This window comes from Ranitomeya variabilis, chromosome 1 (assembly GCF_051348905.1).
Source record: "Ranitomeya variabilis isolate aRanVar5 chromosome 1, aRanVar5.hap1, whole genome shotgun sequence".
Taxonomy (NCBI): Eukaryota; Metazoa; Chordata; class Amphibia; order Anura; family Dendrobatidae; genus Ranitomeya; species Ranitomeya variabilis.
The window spans coordinates 335,581,359-335,598,442 of record NC_135232.1 but is presented as its reverse complement, the minus strand read 5'-3'; the positions used below and the strand labels follow the sequence as shown (position 1 = coordinate 335,598,442).

The 17,084-nt window shown below is 43.1% G+C and overlaps 1 protein-coding gene across 1 annotated transcript in view; it reads left to right on the top strand.

The window, feature by feature from the left end:
- Nucleotides 1-12,928: 12,928 nt before the first annotated feature.
- The window catches only part of ZFHX2 (zinc finger homeobox 2), a 123,691-nt gene continuing 119,535 nt past the window's right edge, over nucleotides 12,929-17,084 (top strand). Inside the window, exon 1 of the mRNA XM_077299291.1 lies at nucleotides 12,929-13,208. The gene's annotated coding sequence lies outside the window, so the exon portion shown is untranslated. The remainder of the gene's footprint in view (nucleotides 13,209-17,084) is intronic.

Sequence of the window (17,084 nt, the reverse complement as noted above, 5' to 3'; positions counted from 1 at the left end):
CGTTTTTTAAGAACGCAGCATGTTGCTACAATGAGCAAAACACGCAGGAACACCGCAGTTGACCGGCCAGTGACCTCAGGTGCATTTTTGGTCAGGATTTTACCTGCATAAAATCCTGACCAAAGCCTGAAGCAAACCTGAACGTGGACACATACCCTAATCGCACCGACCTGAAAAACAAAGTCGTCTAATCACTTATATCGTATGAGAAACAGCTTAAAAAATAAATAAAACCAATTCTTCACCTGCTGTTGAATTGTTTATTCTGCCTCTCAAAGATTGCAGTAAGGCTCGGCTCACATTTATTCTGCGCTCTCCGCTGAACACTTACATTGGGGTTGCCATGTAAATCTCTGAAATACGTGATTCAGACGAAACTCCCTGCAGAAGATTCCCTATAAAGAGGCAGATGGAGGCACTGTGGACACTGGCCTATGATCTGGTGGTGTCCGTCTTTTTAGGCATGCATAAAACCACGGTCTGCCAAAGTTTTGTACACTTATGAGAAAAAGGACAACGCTTAACACAGGCCAACTGAAGTCCAGAGGAACTCTGCTTCCTCATTATAGTGATTGGCTCCCTTGGGGGTTTCATCTGAATGACGTCACTCGGAGATTTAGATGAAAACAGCGTATTGCCCTAAATAAATGCAATCCAAAATGTTCTGCAAAATTTTTCCAATCAAAGCTTCAACTCAATCCACAAATGAAGCATGTTCCCTTCAGGTCCATCATCTGTTAACAGAAATTTAGGGGGCTTCCACGTTACTTGTAGTACAAAGGCTCTAGGAAAGAGAAATGGCTCCTCACCACCCCAAAACAAATTCAGAAAATGCTGCGCTCCCAAATCCAAATGCCCCTTAACATTCTGAGCGCAACAGTGTGCCTAAACCACAGTTAGTGTCCACATGCTTGGCATTTCTGTAGCGAAGAGAGCCCACCTAATTTACAGGTGCATGAGATGGGCACAATGTACAGGCACTACAACATACTGGTCACTACAACATACAGGTCACTACAATATACTGGTCACTACAACATACAGGTCACTACAATGGCAGTTTGCAATTTTCACTCAGCAACATCCACTAGTGTTTGTTTCTGGAAAATACCCCAAATCATCGCTGCACCTGTAGATAAATTCCCAAAGGGAAATAATTTCCAAAATGGGGTCACTTGAGGGGGAATTCTGCTCTTCCAGCATTTAGGGGCTCTGTATATGGAGTCCACAAACTATTCTAGACCAATCTGCGCTCTATGAAGCAAATAGCGTTCCGTCCCTCCCAAGTCACACCATATGGCTAAGCAGTACTTTACAGCAGCATATGGGGTATTTCTACATTCAACAGAAATTGTGGGACAGATTTTGGTGCCATTTGTATCCATTTCCCAGAGGGAAAATGTAAAATCTGGGGCTAAAACTAAATTTTGATGGTAAAATTATAATAATTTTTTCTTCACTGCCCAATGGTATTAAATTCAATGAGACACCTGTGGTGTCAATATGATGCACCCCTAGATGAATTCATTGAGAGGTGTAGTTTGTAAAATTAGGTCTCTTATGGGGTCTTATGGTCTGCTGTTCATGTCACCCTCAAACTAGTCCAGCAAAATCTGAAGTCCAATATGGCGCTTCTTCCCTTGTGAGCTTTGCACTGTGCCTCAGGGCTGTCCCACACGTCCAGATAATTCCGGTACCGGAATAAATCGGTACCGGAGTTATCCGTGTCCGTGTGCCTGGGAACTCACGGAGGCCATACCTGCGGCACACGTGTGCCGCCCGTATGGCGAGTGGGTACCACACGGAGCGTGTGGTACCCACTCTGCATGGTGCTGAAGCTGCTGAAGCTGCGATTCATATCCTCTCTGCAGTAGCGTTTGCTGCAGAGAAAATATGAAGAATAGTGTTAAAAATAAAGATTTAGGTGTCCGCCGCCCCCCCACCCCCTGTGCGCCCCCCCGCTGGTCAGAAAATACTTACCCGGGTCCCCCGTCGGCTGTCGCTCCTTCCTGGTCTGGCCGCGGCTTCTCCTGCATGCGGTCACGTGGGGCCGATCATTTACAGTCATGAATATGTGGCTCCACCCCCCATAGGGGCGGAGCCGACTATTCATGATTGTAAATGATCGGCCCCACGTGACCGCATACAGTAGGAGGCGCGGCCAGACCAGGAAGGAGCGAGGGAGCGGGTAAGTATTTTCTGACCAGCGGGGGGGCGCACAGGGGGTGGGGGGGCGGCGGACACATGGATCTTTATTTTTAACACTATTCTTCATATTTTCTCTATAGCAAACGCTGCTACAGGGAAGATATGAATACCGGCTTCAGCACCATGTGGGGGGGACAGCGCTTACTGTAGCGCTGTCTCCGGCACGCCACACGGACCCCAGACGGAGAATGTCCGTGTGAGGTCCGTGTTTTACGCGGACCCATTGACTCTATTGGGTCCGTGTAAAACGTGCGCTCCCACGAACACTGACATGTCTCCGTGTTTGGCACACGGAGACACGGTCCGCAAAAAATCAATGACATCTGAACAGATGCATTGATTTTTATGGGTCTACGTGTGTCAGTGTCTCCGGTACGTGAGGAAACTGTCACCTCACGTACCGGAGCCACTGACGTGTGAAACCGGCCTCAAAAGTAGTTTTCAACTACATATGGGGTATCAGCGTACTCAGGAGAAATTGCACAACAAATTGTGGGATCCATTTTTTCCTATCTTTGAGAAAATTAAAACATTTGGGGCTAAAACAACATTTTTGTGGGAAAAATATATATGTTTAATTTTCACAGATCAACGTTGTAAAATTCTGAGAAGCACCTGTGGGTTCAAGGTGCTCACCACATGTCTAGATAAGTTCCTTGAGGGGTCTAGTTTTCAAAATGGGGTCACTTGTTGGGGGTCTCCACTGTTTAGGCACATCAGGAGCTCTGCAAACGTGACACACCCACCGTCCATTCAATGAAAGTCTGCGTTCCAAAACGCCACTCCTTCCTTTCTGACCTCTGTTGTGAGCCCAAGCAGTAGTTTACCCCTACATATGGGGTATCTGCGTACTCAGGAGAAATTGCACAGTAAATTTTGGAGTCCATTTAATCCAGTTACCCTTGTGAAAATAAATGGGACTAAAAGAACATTTTTGTGGGAAAAAGGTGATTTTTTTTTATTTTCATGACGTCTGTGAAGCATCTAGTGAATCCAGGTGCTCACCACACATTTACATAAGTTCCCTAAAGAGTCTAGTTTCCAAAATAGGATCACTTGTTGGGTGTTTCCACTATTTAGGCACATCAGAGGCTCTGCAAACATGACATGGCATCTGCTATTTGTTCAAGCAATTTTATATTCAAAAAGTAAAATTACGCTTCTTCCCTTCCAAGCTCTGCTGTGCACCCAAACAGTAGTTTTACTCCACATATTCGGTATCGGCATACTCAGGAGAAATTGCACAACAAATTATGTGGTTCAATTTCTCGTTACCTTTGTGAAAATGCAAAATTGGGGCTAAAAATTTTTTTGTGGAAAAATGTGATTTGTTTATTTGCACGGCTCAATGTTTTAAAGTACTGTGACGTACCTGGGGTTTCAAAGTGCTCACCACACATCTAGTTTCCAAAATTATGTCACTTGTGGGCGGTTTCCACTGTTTAGGCACATGAGGGGCTCTTCAAACGTGACATTGTGTCCTCTAATTATTCCAGCAAATTTTACATTCGAAAAGTGAAATGGAGCTCCATCCCTAAAAAGTCTGCCGTGCGCCTAAACAAGAGTTTCTGTCCATATATTGGGTATCGGTGTACTCAGGAGAAATTGGATAACACATTTTAGGTTCCATTTCCTCCTGTTACCTTTGTGAAAATAATAAAAAATTGGGGTCTAAATTAAAATTTTGTGAAAAAAAAGTGTTAAACCTACAGGGACCTGTGTGAAAATGTGATTTTCTCCCCCCCCCTTAAAACATAAATTAACTGGTTTATCAAGTCTCATCGAAACTGAATTCAAATTCCCTAGCCACACAAAGGCCTGATTATTGCCACACCTGTTCACAATCAAGAAAACACTTAAATAGGACCTGCCTGACAAAGTAAAGTAGACCAAAAGAACTCAAAAGCTAGACATCATGGCATGATCCAAAGAAATTGTGGATCAAATGACAAACAAAGCAGTTGAGATCCATCAGTCTGGAAAAGGTTATAAAGCTATTTCTCAAGCTTTGGGACTCCAGCAAACCGCAGTGAGAGCCATTATCCACAAATGGTGAAAACATGTAACAGTGGTGAACCTTCCCAGAAGTAGCTGGTCGACCAAAATTACCCCAAATGCGCTCTAACAACTCATTCAAGAGGTCACAAAAGACCCCACAACAACATCTAAACAACTGGTAAAAAATTATATGCATTGCAGAGTTCCAAGACGAAAACTACTGCTGAGGAATAAGAACATAAAGGCTTGTCTCAGTCTTGCCAGAAAACATCTTGATGATCTCCATGCCTTTTGGGATAATATTCTGTGGACTGATGAGACAAAAATGTAAGTTTTTGAAAGGTGTATGTCTCATTACATCTGACGTAGAAATAACACAGCATTTCATAAAACGGAACGTCATGCCAACAGTAAACTATGGTGGTGGTAGAGTTATGGTCTGGGGCTATTTTGCTGCCTCAGGACCTGGAAGACTTGCTGTGGTAAATGGAACCATGAATTCTGCTGTCTACCAAGAAATCCTGAACGAGAATGTCCAGCCATCTGTTCGTGACCTCAAGCTAAAGCGCACTTGGGTTGTGCAGCAGGAATATGATCCAAAACATGGCTCAAGAAAAACAAAATTAAGACTTTGGAGTGGTCTAGTCAAAGTCCTGACCCTACTCCAATTGAGATGCTGTGGCATGACCTTAAAAAGGCGGTTCATGCTTGGAAACCCTCCAATGTGGATGAATTACTACAATTTTGCAAAGATGTCTCTGCCACAATTCCTCCAGGGCATTGTGAAAGACTCCTTGCCAGTTATTACAAGGGTGGCCCAACCAGTTATTAGGTTTAGGGGACAATCACTTTTTCGCACAGGGCCCTGTAGGTTTGGATATCTTTTTCTCTTCATAAGGAAGACCTTCATTTAAAAACTGCATTTTGTGTTTACTTGTGTTATCTTTGTCTAATATTTAAATTTGTTTGGTGATCTAAAACACTTAAGTGTGACAAACGTGCAAAAGAATAGGAAATCAGGAAGTGGGTAAACACTCTTTCACACAACTGCTTTATTTTTAATACTTCCTGTTTTTTTGCTTTGACAAAACTTTATTTCGATACTTAGTTAAAGATTGCATGTGTTTTTGATACGTTTTTAGCACAGAAATACACTAAAAACGCCTGTGGGTTTTTACCTGCAGATTTTCCGCATCCATTGAAAGTCTATGGGGAAAATCTGCACCGAAAACTCAGTTTACCCGCAAGAGAAATTGACAAGCTGCGGATTTGAAAAACACACTGCAAGTGAGTTCACACAACGTAAATAAGAAGCACAGTTGGCATGAGATTTCTAGAAATCCCATCCACTTTACTGGAACTGTAAGACACTATGTCTTTGAAGCAGGGAAAATACGCAGCGTAAAGAACGCGATAACAGCTCATTGTGGGAACGTAACCTTAGAAGAATCACTGGCATATGAATGAGGTGTTATTTTTTTGTCTGTTAAAAATATCATATATATATATATATATATATATATATATATATATATATATACAGGTCCTTCTCAAAAAATTAGCATATAGTGTTAAATTTCATTATTTACCATAATGTAATGATTACAATTAAACTTTCATATATTATAGATTCATTATCCACCAACTGAAATTTGTCAGGTCTTTTATTGTTTTAATACTGATGATTTTGGCCTACAACTCCTGATAACCCAAAAAACCTGTCTCAATAAATTAGCATATTTCAACCGTCCAATCAAATAAAAGTGTTTTTTAATAACAAACAAAAAAAAATCAAATAATAATGTTCAGTTATGCACTCAATACTTGGTCGGGAATCCTTTGGCAGAAATGACTGCTTCAATGCGGCGTGGCATGGAGGCAATCAGCCTGTGACACTGCTGAGATGTTATGGAGGCCCAGGATGCTTCAATAGCGGCCTTAAGCTCATCCAGAGTGTTGGGTCTTGCGTCTCTCAACTTTCTCTTCACAATATCCCACAGATTCTCTATGGGGTTCAGGTCAGGAGAGTTGGCAGGCCAATTGAGCACAGTAATACCATGGTCAGTAAACCATTTACCAGTGGTTTTGGCACTGTGAGCAGGTGCCAGGAAGCATGAAGTGCTCCAAAATCTCCTGATAGCTAGCTGCATTGACCCTGCCCTTGATGAAACACAGTGGACCAACACCAGCAGCTGACATGGCACCCCACACCATCACTGACTGGGTACTTGACACTGGACTTCAGGCATTTTGGCATTTCCTTCTCCCCAGTCTTCCTCCAGACTCTGGCACCTTGATTTCCGAATGACATGCAAAATTTGCTTTCATCAGAAAAAAGTACTTGGGACCACTTAGCAACAGTCCAGTGCTGCTTCTCTGTAGCCCAGGTCAGGCGCTTCTGCCGCTGTTTATGGTTCAAAAGTGGCTTTACCTGGGGAATGCGGCACCTGTAGCCCATTTCCTGCACACGCCTGTGCACGGTGGCTCTGGATGTTTCCACACCAGACTCAGTCCACTGCTTCCTCAGGTTCCCCAAGGTCTGGAATCGGTCCTTCTCCACAATCTTCCTCAGGGTCCGGTCACCTCTTCTCGTTGTACAGCGTTTTCTGCCACATTGTTTCCTTCCAACAGACTTACCATTGAGGTGCCTTGATACAGCACTCTGGGAACAGCCTATTTGTTGAGAAATTTCTTTCTGGGTCTTACCCTCTTGCTTGAGGGTGACAATGATGGCCTTCTTGACATCTGTCAGGTCGCTAGTCTTACCCATGATGGGGGTTTTGAGTAATGAACCAGGCAGGGAGTTTTTAAAAGCCTCAGGTATCTTTTGCATGTGTTTAGAGTTAATTAGTTGATTCAGAAGATTAGGGTAATAGGTCGTTTAGAGAACCTTTTCTTGATATGCTAATTTATTGAGACAGGTTTTTTGCATTATCAGGAGTTGTAGGCCAAAATCATCAGTATTAAAACAATAAAAGACCTGACAAATTTCAGTTGGTGGATAATGAATCTATAATATATGAAAGTTTAATTGTAATCATTACATTATGGTAAATAATGAAATTTAACACTATATGCTAATTTTTTGAGAAGGACCTGTATATATATAATATAATACATTATATACATATGCATAAACATTATATAGAAACACCCCCCACCCCCCCAAATCTTGCATTTTTCACCATTTGGCCACTATGACTAGTGTTATAGATGGCTCTGACTCCTAGACTTTTGTAAACATGCTCTGATCTGGGTTTTAAATGTAATTTGAAGGTGTAGAGGTGACTTTTGACATTATTTACTGTAAATGGTAGCTCCCATTGGCGGACACATGCAGAGGAGGGCCCATGTGCAAGAACAATATATGGTCCCTTTGCTGTCCAAAATCTCATCAGTATGTACAACTCCAACCGCTTTGGATGTGGTAGTGGGCCCCTTTACCTCTTGGGCCCCTGTGCGGCTGCATAGGTTGCACCCATGATATGTCTGCCCCTGGTATATCCTGTACTGTATATAGAGGTGTTACCTTTCATTATAATCCTGTCTGCCATAATGACACTGCTGAAAATTGCTCTGTACAGAATAGGAGTTATATCTTCATGTATTTCTATGAGTCTGTCACACTTGGTCGGGAGAGCAGTGGCCAGTGCGTGCATTGCGGTCTGAAACTGGACCGATTTGCACCGACGTCTGTGATAATGAGTTACCTTTTATTCTTTCTTTCACTTTCCATGTTCCAATTAAACTGTAGTTTTCCTTCTGACCTAGAGGAGACCAGACCAATGTCTGTGGGCCATCTCTGCTGTATTATCTGGGTGATGCTGTAATGCATCAACACTTACCTGCAATTTCAGGTATGCCTTGGCCTACTCTAATGATCTGATATGTCTTTAACCTTCCAGGATAACTCGGTTTATGTGAGGCTTTCAGGCTATAATACATGTCCATGATTGTAACAGTTGAGGCTCTACACTATAATAATGTGCAGGGCTGCACTGAGCTATTATAGCTCCTGAAGATAAAAAAAATAGCAGTGTTCTCAAACCCTTTACACCTGTCATGCACCTTCAGAACTAAGTATTGGCAGTATAAATTATATCGATCTCTACCTGTGATGTTTAAACAGATTGTTGAGTTGGTTTCAGGAGAAAAGTGCATAAAGGTAGATAATGCTTTTAGGAATCGTCCGTTGTCTACATCCACCTTGATTTTGCCAATAATAATTATTAATACTACATATATTTTGAGTCAGAAGCCATGTGAAAACTTGCCAGTATTTCAAAAACTGCCAACCTTGTGGGGTTTTCTTGTGCAACTGTGTCAAGAGTATACTGAGAAGAGTGGGCTTGAGGAACATTTGGAGCCCAAGGAGAACCTGGGACATAACCAACTTGTTAACCAAAGGATCAGAGGAGAATGTCAAGATTTGTCCTGAGAAACAGGCTGAGCACAGTCAAGCTAAATACAACGCTGGAGATCCAACTAACATGTCTGATTGGGCAACTTATCGTTCCTTAGCGTGGATGTGCTATAACCACAGACAACCATTGCTGTATAAGGGAAGCGGAAAAGCAGAACTCCAAGGGGCAAGAGGTTGCCGGTCATGGCATCACTGAAAAGTAAAGTAAAAAAAAAACATTGCCTGGTTAGAATTTGGCATAAGCATAATGATTGGATGAACCCTTCTCTTAGGTGTCAATAGTCATGCTGGTGAAAGAGGAGTAATAGTGTGGGGAATGTTTTCATGGCACACCCCGTGTCTTCTGATTCTTGAGGTTGGAGTTTTGGACAGTAGGGCTTACCTAATCATTGTTGCCATCATGGCAGCTGTTTATTTTATGGCAAAGAACAAGCAATGCACCATGTCAATTGTTTTTTTGTGAAAATCACTGCACGTTTTCCTTATTTTTAGGGCCTTCACAGTCCCCAAATCGGAATCTTTTGCAGCAGTTTTGCGATATCGTAGAATAGACTATTCATAGCTTGTCAATATTATCCATTTGCAGCAATTGTGAAATCTATCCAGTCTGCATGGGCCAGTATTCTTGTGGCATGAGTTTCACATCCAGTGGAATCGATGCCACAGTGAATTGTGTCAGTTCGAAAGCCAAAGGTAGTCCAACAGCTATTAGATGAGTGATCCTAATAAAGAGGCCATTCAGAATACATTTACCTAAGTATAAGGCAGAATAGATATTATTGGGGAAATACTATTGAAGATGAGCATTGCAAAAAAGTTAGTTATGGATTGAGAGCCAAAATTGGAGGTCAGGATCTTGGTTGTGATTTTAGAGAAGCCGTAGAATACCATTTCTACATTTTAGGATACATGCACAAGGGAGGGAAATGCTGCAGATTTTCACACAGAAATTCTTCATTGATTTACAGTACCAGCCATGTTGATGAGATTTCAACATGGTCACAAAAATCAACTTGCAGAAAATGCACATACACTCAATTCTCCTGCTCCACATCCACAGCAAAATGAGCATATTACATATGCGGATTACATGGGTTTAAAGGGAATATGTCACCAGGTTTTGTGTAACCTGTCTGAGTCACATGATATAGAGACAGAGACAATTATTCTAGCCATGTGTCATTTACTGGGCTACTTGCTGTAGTTTTAATACAATTACTGTTTTATCATCATGAAATTATGACTTAGAGGGCTAGTAAGAGTATGTGTCCACGTTCAGGTTTGCTTCAGGCTTTGGTCAGGATTTTATGCAGGTAAAATCCTGACCAAAAATGCACCTGAGGTCACTGGAATGTCACCTGCGGTGTTCCTGCGTGTTTTGCTCATTGTAGCAACATGCTGCGTTCTGAAAAAACGCAACGCATGTGCGTCTTTGCTGGAAAAACGCATGCGTTTTTTAATGCACAGTGGAGACGGGATTTCATTAAATCCCCTCCACTATGCTGTAACATCTGGACGCTGCGTTTTTTACGCAGCGTTTCCTGAACGTGGACACATACCCTAAGACTGCTGCCATGTAGTCCCATATATTCATGAACTCTGATTGTCAGTTTTCTGCCTATGCACAGTGTACACTGAAAGCTGGCAATCAGTGGTGTGGTGTGGGTTATACAGAGAACTGGTAGATCTGCATTAGATAATACAGTAATTTTATCAAAATGACAGCAAGCCACTCAGTGATACATTGCTGGGGATACATTGCTGGGTCTCTGCCCTGCATTATGCTGCTCTCAGATGGGTAGCAAAATCCTGGTGACAGATTCCCTTTAACCTATAGGTCTCACTAATAACCACTAAGCCAGGGCTCGCTCCCACTTGCAATGTAATTGTACGAGCACAATCCGATAAAATATTGTATTGCACTCGGCCCAATATTAAGCAATGAGGCAGATCACATCTGCGATTATTTTCACATCCGCGATTATTTTCCCAAGCCAATTCGGCATGAGAGAACAATCACAGCATGCTGCAGTTTCATCCAAGAATCGGATCACACGCACCCATATAAGTAAATACGTGCGTTGGAAACCTTATACTGCACTCGGATGTCACCCGAGTGCAGTTTGAGTCCCGCAGATGCCGGCAATGGAGGAGACGGAGAAATTGCTTTCTCCGTCTCCTCCGCACCTGTGCTGCGATTCTCTGATGCGAGCGGATGAGAGCACAGAACACTGACACTCGGCTCACGCTCGCAGCAGAGGAAGGAACCGAGTGTTTTTAGCATATTAGATGCTCTCCCATCAGATGCCATTCACTAATGTGTCTCCGGCCTCAGTTAGACTTGCACCCAACTCCAAGCCAGAGAAGTCAAGCAACTCTGCTAAACACAGAGCACATGCTGATGCTCACATACAATTAATCAAATGATCAATATCTTACAAAGCCATAATAGGTCGGTCACTTGTATACAGCATGAATAATACCCAGAGGTCTGAATCTCTTGACCAAGGGGACAGACCTGAGTGGAAGGAGGTGAAGGGCTCTTTCTTAATTCAAAGGAAAGCAAATCAATCTACATTCATAATGTAGCAGAATGCTAATGATCCTATTAGAACTGGTAAGGTTTTGTTCACACTTTAGTGTGCCTGAAATGTGTTATTATATATCCATTGTAAAACAAATAAAAGCATTTCCTTACAGAATCCAATTGTACCAAAAAGCAAAGACGACTGTATGTTGCAATAGTTGGAAAAAAAGTACTGACCCAATCTATGCCCACGTGACTTTCTCTTTGCACAGCTGGGCACATCAGCTTATAATTAGTGAGCTCATCCCAACCCCTCCATTGGCCATATAACGCTGGGGCAGTGTGAACAAAGCCTCAGTACATTACTGGAATGACAACTTTTGTTCTCAAATGTTCCAAATTGGATATTTTTTTACAAGCTATTTTTTTACAAGCTTTCGCAAAAGCTGATGCTAAACTGGCTATGTCAATCACACGAGTGAACTGCCTTGACACAACGAGTTCCTGATTGATTTACTTACATCATTCCTTCACTACCACAACTGTTAACTGAACTTAACCCTCTTCATTTCCTTTTTTCCCGAATTCCATACATTCTAAATTATTTGCGACAATATTCAGCTTTGACCCAATGTGTTCTCTGCTGTCTAGCGCCATAGAAATTGGGACTTTTTCAGAGATGTTCAACTTTTGAAAATCTCTAGAATGTGCCCCACTCCAGTATTTTTTACTGCAGCACTGGATTGGTGCCATTCATATAAGTTCCCTGCCCATAGTATTATACTTACCAGCGTCCGACGTGTTATTAGCACCGCTCCAGGTGGTCTTCTGCAGGTTGTGACCTGCCGGATCGCTCCAGTGTTTGCTGGACGTCACTACTCAATGTAAGTCTGTGAGGGCCAGAGCGGGGCCAGAACAAGGCCTCATAGACTTACAATGTGAGTTTGTGATTGTTGCCTCTGACTTCCGATCGCCCAGAAGCTCCAATCACAAGACGGCGGTGTTGGACCGGAGCAGCACCGGCAAGAGCTGAAGATGAAGGCTGATGGGTATAATACTAGGGGAAGGGAACTTAGATTAGTGACACCTGTCCAGTGGTGAAATAAGAAAAAGCTGGAGTGGTGCTATAAGTGCCTTCCTCAGGAACTCAGCATAACGTACCCTGTTCAGGACATCTCTATAGCCCAACTAACTTCAAGCTCTAGTGAAAACGTCTGATGGTCTTGTGCATGAGTGGAACTTATGATCTTGTGTGGGCCTGCAATCTGTCATCTCAAAGCTTGGGCCCACCATCCTCTACTGCGCTGACCCTTGCACTTGGCTTACTCGGATTCTTGTAGTCCTAGAATGCCCTGGCCTTCCAAATATACTAATCATATTCCTTTATTATTAGATTGTAAAAATAAGTCATTTTTTGGATGAGAATGTATTCTTCTTAATATTATTAGATGGCCCCCTCGTATTTTGAGATGGTTTTCTTTTGAAATGCTCTGTTTTCTGTGCTGCTATGTCTTGGCGCAGTTAACCATCTTCTTTATGAATGGTTTTCTTAAGACATTTTGTATTTTTAGTGTGGCTATGCCAGTTTGTCACCTCTGCTGTCCTTTCCACTGCCCCTCTGCCACCACCCCTTCATGGCCAGAGGTAGGAAACTGTGTGTTTCGCAGGCTGCTTCTGTTTGCACCTGCTCAGTCTCCCAACGCTGTCTTGTGTGTGAGTGTGTGTGAGTGTGTCTCTGTGCCTATTGATTATTCCATTGTGCTGGGGAGAGAGAGAGGAGCTGTCTGTGAATGGATCTGGGAAAGAGAGGGGGAGAGGGAGAGGTGTCTCGGAGACTGTAAATCAATAGGAAAAGCCCTGTCCACACAGAGAAAGTACCTCACACCACAAAGACATTGATTTATTTTTTCCTAGTCTTCATCTTCCTTCTGTAAAGGGGGGAGCAAGAAAGCCCGAGAGAGAGAGCGAGAAAGAGAGAGGGAGAGAGAGAGGGAGAGACCGCCTCCTCAGCATCCCTCAGACACAGCTTTATCCTCTCGCACCAGCTAAGCTGTAAGTAGCATTGATTTTACAATCTATTCCTGTTTTTTTTCCCTCTCTCTCTTTTCGTCTCTCTCCCTCCATCTCTCTCCCTCTTTCTCTCATTTTGTGGCTTGTGGGTCAGAAGGCAATTGATTGAGGGGAGTAGATGGATGTATAGAAATTGACATATATATAATTCCACCCATTTACAGTTACAGGCAGCAGCTCTATCTGCAATTACATATGTGTATATGTAGCGCTATGTATGTACACATCTGTATACGTACACACGTGTGTACATACGCATTTACATGTACGCGTGTGTTATATGTACGCCGTATACGTACAATCCTATAATACCTCAGACTTTTATTTACAATCTCACCGTAGCATTAAAATATTCAACAGAAATCCTTCCTCTTCGGAAATTACATTTCTATACTCATCAAACGCTATTTGATTTACTTACGCCCATACGATTCAGTGTTTCCGCTACATATTGGTATGTGCTATCATTTGTATTATTTCATCTATATGCATGCACAACAACCCCCAATAATGCTTGATAATGTCTATATACATGTGCAGATCACATCTAAACAGCATACACATACATAAACACACACACACATATATATATATGCAATATCATACATTATTGGGGGTTGTTATGGCATATCCTGCTCATGTACACATATTATATGGGCTATACACACAATGAAACACATATATGCATGCTACGATGGCTTATCGCAGCTCTAGTTTCATGGACGTGGTCAGATATTTGTAGGTAAACCCAGGACAGGGCCGGGGGGGAGCAAAGAGGGATAGACTCTCTGAACGAGACCAGCGGCGGCCTGACAGTCCTTCACACCTGTCCTGTGACATCACAGTCGTTGTATGCTGGTGATTGACTGATGGCCTCATCACATTACTGGGATAATGAGCGCCTTTACTATGGGAAGGGTTGAACTAAAATGTAGCCATGTGTATATGTATGATTATACATTTTCAGTATATGATGTATAGCCTAGGCTATATAGTATTATTACACAGGCGATGCTCATATACAAGCTGATCCAGCCATCACTGCTTATGGTGGAAGGGTATGGGGGGTGGGTTGTACCAGAATAAGATTTATGTGCATATAGAACCAGTGGTATTGTGGATGTACACAGAATCTGTGGGAGGGATCAGATGTAGACTAAGGCAGGGAGATGCTGAATAAGGTACAAATAATCAGACGCACACAGGGATAATGATAGCACGCCAGCTATACACTGGAAGGCTCATATATATTTATGCACTTAGAGATAGATGGAGCTTTCACATACACAAAGGCCAGGAGGGTCATCTATATCCAGTGCCATAAAAAGGGGTGATCAAAATCTATGCAGAAATGCAAGCATAACGAGGGACGCTTAGTTGTCCGCTTGACAACTGACCGCAGGTATAATAATCATGCCCTGACCCTGTATATATTAAGATATACACAAACATACGTCAAACCTGGTTTAATGATGGAAAGGCTCTATTGCACACAGACCAAAAAAAACATGGAAGGAGATTCAGATGTAAAGAAATAGAAATACCGCGGAAGGATCGGGTAATCACAAAGTCAGACGCTGCAATACAGGCCCATATCTCTGCCGAGTAAGGGATACTGGATGCTCAGCCACAAATCTGTGATTTCATATGGGTTCAGCTATACAGAAAGAGGCCGATAGAGGAAGGGTAATTCAGCTTTACCTAAAGACAACGGCTGTATTAAATATGGCGTATATATATAAATGTATTCCCAGGGGATGATAAACCAAGGTAAAAATACATAATGTAAAGACCCCGTCTCCATATAATATGATATATTACGGGAGGTTCACATTTGCATGGTCTGGGACAGAGAAGCAGGCCATGAACAGCGCCAAGGCATTTATATGGACATCTAGAAATGTGATATTGAGAAATACTGGCATTTTCATTGAGATAATGACTAACAGGAACGGTTCCGAGATGTAGAAAGATGCATCATAGACTTCCATAAAAGATATGGAGTAGTGCAAGGTCATTAGCTAAATGGATACATGTAATGTTATAATGCACGGCTATACAATTATAATGTATAGATTGCGATATGCATAGTTAATAACCGAATAGTTAGATTTAAGATATGCAAACAATCATTAGTGTAGTCTGCGGTGGGAGACTCGTATCTGTACAGATTTGTGCTATGGCTAGGCCCCGGCTCACAGTATCTGCTCAGCATTATTATTATTACTTAAAGGCCTTCGGCTCGATCTAGGGCCATGGCGACTTGATGGATTAACGATCTGTAGGATAATTGATCTTGTGCAAGCCTAGATAGGTCTACCGGGGTCTCCTGAGCCGTTATTTTGATAGTATCAAGCCATCGGGTTGCAGATCTTCCTCTTCGCCTGGTTCCTTCTATTCTTCTGACCATGATGTTGTGCACCAATAAACTATATATATACATATATACACACGTTAGCTGGCCATACACATGTTTAATTTGCCCTCAGACAAGCCATAAATTAGACTCAAGATGGCTGAGCTCAGCTATTTTTATATACTCATGTTCTTCTATGGAAATAACTGATAACGGAGAAACAATTTGTCAAAGCGTTAATCAGTCACATCGGATCCGTTTGGCCAGTTGTTGGTTACAACCTGAAGTTTTTACAATCTGCCTTTTCAACAAGATGTTTTAGAGTTGTTTTGGTTGGACTAGTTATAGGGCATTATTCTGGAAGCTACGTTAGGGCTGTCCCACACGTCCAGATAATTCCGGTACCGGAATAAATCGGTACCGGAGTTATCCGTGTCCGTGTGCCTGGGAACTCACGTAGGCCATACGTGCGGCACACGTGTGCTGCCCGTATGGCGAGTGGGTACCACACGGAGCGTGTGGTACCCACGCGTGTGGTACCCTGCATCGTGCTGAAGCCGCGATTCATATGTTCCCTGCAGCAGCGTTTGCTGCAGAGAAAATATGAATAACAGTGTTTAAAATAAAGATCTATGTGCCCGCCGCCCTCCCACCCCCTGTGCGCCCCCCCCGCTGTTCTGAAAATACTTACCCGCCTCCCTCGCTGCTTCCTGGTCTGGCCGCGGCTTCTAGTGTATGCGGTCACGTGGGGCCGATCATTTACAGTCATGAATATGTGGCTCCACCTCCCATAGGGGCGGAGCCGACTATTCATGATTGTAAATGAGCGTCCCCACGTGACCGCATACAGTAGGAGGCGCGGGGCAGAGAGGAAGGAGTGACAGCCAACGTGGGAGCGGGTGAGTATTTTCAGGACAGCGGGGGGGCGCACAGGGGGTGGGAGGGCGGGGGACACATAGATCTTTATTTTAAACACTATTATTCATATTTTTTCTGCAGCAAACGCTGCTGCAGGGAACATATGAATCGTGGCTTCAGCACCATGTGGGGGGGACAGCGCTTACTGTAGCGCTGTCTCCTGCACGCACACGGACCCCAGACGGAGAACGTCCGTGTGAGGTCCGTGTTTTACACGGACCCATTGACTCTATTGGGTCCGTGTAATACGTGCGCTCCCACGAACACTGACATGTCTCCGTGTTTGGCACACGGAGACACGGTCCGCAAAAAATCAATGACATCTGAACAGATGCATTGATTTTTATGGGTCTACGTGTGTCAGTGTCTCCGGTACGTGAGGAAACTGTCACCTCACGTACCGGAGCCACTGACGTGTGAAACCGGCCTAAGATCTCATATCTGGGGCTAAAGGTACCGTCACACTCAGCGACGCTGCGGCGATATAGACAACGAGCCGACCTAAACTAGATCGCTGGAGCGTCGCTGTTTAGGTCGCTGTAGAGACGTCAAACACAGCAACTCCAGAACGATGCAGGGAGCGA